Source organism: Lactuca saligna, chromosome 4 (assembly GCF_052625555.1).
Source record: "Lactuca saligna cultivar CGN05327 chromosome 4, ASM5262555v1, whole genome shotgun sequence".
Taxonomy (NCBI): domain Eukaryota; kingdom Viridiplantae; phylum Streptophyta; class Magnoliopsida; order Asterales; family Asteraceae; genus Lactuca; species Lactuca saligna.
This window is the reverse complement of record NC_136420.1, coordinates 57,351,394-57,355,481: the sequence shown is the minus strand read 5'-3', so window position 1 is coordinate 57,355,481 and position 4,088 is coordinate 57,351,394.

The window sequence follows — 4,088 nt, the reverse complement described above, 5'->3', positions numbered from 1 at the left end:
ATAGATTAGGACATGTTCATATTAAAAGAATGGTTGAAATGTCAAAATCCGGATTAATTCCAGCTTTTGACATTAATTCTGAAAAATGCAAAACTTGTATGTTAACTAAAATCACGAAACAACCGTTTCCAAATGTGAATAGAAAATCAGAAGTGTTGGAATTGGTTCATAGTGATCTATGTGATTTTCATGCTACACCTTCCTTGGGAAATAAAGAGTACATTGTTACTTTTATTTATGATTCAAGTTGGTTTTGCTATATATACTTGTTACATTCCAAAAATGAAGCTTTGGAAAAGTTTAAAGTATATAAAACCGAAGTCGAATTACAGTTGGGTATTTCTATAAAATGTATTAGGACAGATAGGGGAGGAGAGTACATGGATTCCGAATACTTTCAATCGGTTGAAATCATTCATGAAACCACAGCTCCTTACAATCCACAACAAAATGGTGTTGCTGAACGGAAAAATCGAGTTTTAAAAGAAATGGTAAACTCGATGCTTTCTTTTTCGGATTTAAGTGAAGGCTTTTGGGGTGAAGCTATGCTCACAGCTAATTATGTGCTAAATCAGGTTCCTAATAAACGGAACAAAGTTACTCCTTATGAACTTTGGCACAAGAAGGCACTAAATTTGAATTATTTTCGAATTTGGGGATGTCGAGCAGTTGTGAAATTACCCGAACCTAAAAAGAAAATTTTGGGTGAAAGAGGAAATTAACTGCATATTTATTGGATATGCAGAACATTCCAAAGCTTATAGGTTTTATGTTAAGGAAGTTGTTTCAATTCCAGAAACACAACAACTTCGTAAAAGCAAACGAGGTCGAGTCGCGAAAAATTTTGGCGATGACTTTCAACTATTTTTAGTTGAAGGTTTGAGGGATAAAGTGGAGAAACAATACTCATATTCCTCTCATCTTGAGACTGATCCAAAGACTTTTAAGGAAGCTATGGAGTCTCGAGATGCTGCATTTTGGAAAGAAGCGGTTGATGAAGAGATGTCATTCATTATGGAGAATAATGTTTGGGTGTTATCTGATTTACCTCCTAGTTCTAAGCCTTTAGGATGTAAATGGATTTTCAAAAAGAAAATGAAGGTAGATGGAACCATTGATAAATTCAAGGCTCGTCTGGTCATACAAGGTTTTAGACAAAAATTCGGTATCGATTATTTTGATACGTATGCACCGGTAGCACAGATTTCTACCATTAGATTGATGCTTGCTTTGGATGTAAAAACAACTTTTTTGAATGGTGATCTTGACGAGGAAGTTTATATGAAACAACCACAAGGTTTTGTTCTGCCTGGAAATGAGCAATAGGTTTGTAGACTTGTGAAATCATTTTATGGACTTAAACAAGCTCCAAAACAATGGCATTTGAAGTTTGACGAAGTTATTTTGTCTAATGGTTTTTCTTTAAACCAATTTGACAAATGTGTATACAGCCGTTTTGATTCATCTGGATCTGGTGTGATCATTTGCTTATATGTAGATGATATGTTGATTTTTGGCACTGATCAAAATCAAATTAATGCAACAAAGAATTTATTGTCTTCAAAGTTTTCCATGAAGGATATGGGGGATGCGGATGTAATCCTTGGAATAAGGATTAAACGGGTGAACAATGGACTTGCTATTACACAGTCACATTACATTGAGAAAATTCTCAAACGGCTCAATTACAGTGATTGTACACCCGTTAGCACCACTATGGATTCAAGCATGAAGTTGATGCCTAATAGAGACAAGTCAGTTTCTCAACTTGAATACTCGCAAGCTATTGGTTCTTTGATGTATGCTATGACTGGCACTCGTCCAGATATAGCTTTCACAGTGGGAAGATTGAGTAGATTTACTCATAATCCTAGTACGCAACATTGGCAAGCGGTTCATCATGTTTTCAAGTATTTGAAAGGAACCAAGGATTATTGTTTGTGTTATCCAGGATTTCCTGCGATATTGGAAGGATATTCTGATGCAAGTTGGATATCCAATAGAGAAGATCACTCTTCTACAACTGGTTGGGTATTCTTTCTTGGTGGAGGTGCTATCTCATGGGCATCTAAAAAGCAATCTTGTATAACAAGTTCAACAATGGAATCTGAGTTTATTGCATTGGCTGCTACAAGCAAGGAAGCAGAATGGTTAAAGAATTTGATTTATGAGATTCCATTGTGGAGGAAATCGATTTCGCCATTATCTATCCGATGTGATAGTCTTTCTACTTTGAGTAAAGCTTATATTCAATTCTATAATGGTAAAACGAGACACATTGATATTAGACATGGGATGGTTAGAAATCTAATCATGGATGGTGTGATTTCGATTGAGTTTGTAAAATCACAACAAAATTTAGCGGACCATCTCACTAAGAGTTTGGCGCGAGGCTTAGTACACAAGTATATTATAGGGATGGGCTTAAAGTCCTTATAAATTCTTACGAATAAGACACCCAATTCCCCTCTAATACAATGTTAGAGGTTGAATTCAATGAGGAAAGCTTATTTATATAAATTGAAACACACATTAAAACATCCCAAGGTACGTGTGTTTGAACCTGTAGAGACCAGGATGAATTTGATTTCTTAATGATTCTTTTGATAAAATGTATACAGGTACATGAATAAAAGAATCACCTATATGATCACGAAGTATAGCCGTACTTCAAAGAGCTTGAGACTTGGATTTTATACGATCAAGAATGGATAGGGACACACGGCTTTATAATTAGTGTCAAGTTATTTATTTTAGATGATTGTAAAACTAATTTGTGTATTATCTTCAGATATTCAAAGGAGTTGATGGGTTCAATCTTAAAGATACATTGACTTATCGAATGTTTGAAATGTGTAATATACTAACATGAAAATTCAATCTTATCGATATTTTCATTTAAGCATTAGTTTCGTTTCTTTTGTTTTATTAAGTTTGTTAATTCAAGGTTACACTAAAAGAGGGGAGGATTGTTGGTGATTTTATCACCAAATATATTTTAGTGTAATGGACTCAACAAGTGTTTCACGAATAATGTTTTAGTTATAATACAAGTTAGGAGGTGTGGGAGTGCACACTTGTATTTACTAAAACATTGTTAGTACCGAACACTAATCTACTGTGTCAAGTCGGGGGTCCCGCTTGAAAGATGTAAATTTAAGGACTAATCTTTCTTTTTTGAAAGATACAAACTGTTTTCAGTTATCCATTGATTGGATAAATCAAAGAAAACGGCGCCAATTGAAACACAAAAAACCGGGAAACGCTTCCTTCTTCATCTTCTTCAAAAATTGATTATGATTTTGTGCCTAAAATCGGAATTATTGCATCAAGAATTATCCTAAGTTTGGATTTCGTGATGCCCAAGGCATATAGGGTTGAAATATCAAACAAGGAAAGTGACTACACGATTCCTGATTTGTTATCCAGATTTCCATAACCCTGTTTCGATTTTCTCCAACATATATATATATATATATATATATATATATATATATATATATATATATATATATATATATATATATATAGCGGTAATGAGTGATTCTCTTATAGGAGGGGCCTTGGTTCAAGTCTTAGTAGAGACATAGGTGTTTATTTAGTAGTAAGTTAAATTAATTTGCTATTTCAATATATATATATATATATATATATATATATATATATATATATATATATATATATATATATATATATATAGTTTTTAGTGTGCATTTCTAGCGTCTCTTCTTTTAATGAAGCATGATGTTAAAAGAATCTATTATCAATTTACCAAATACATCTATGGATTGATAAATATAAGTTAAATCACAATAGTATTAACTGGTTAATTGAAAACTAATTATATAAAATAATGAGTTTGATAAAACTAGCTGGTAACAGATAGCAGATAACTGGTAGCATTTTATTAAACATGACCTACTAAAGTAGTTTTGGATTTGGAGTCTTTTGTTTAAATTAAACACTAAAAACTTGTAATTTCAAAAAAAAAAAATTGTTCATAACGAAACATTTTGTAAAATGCTATAAGTTAGAAGCTCTCAAATGTTTTGTGCCAAACATGTCCGAAATATGATGAAACATAGGAG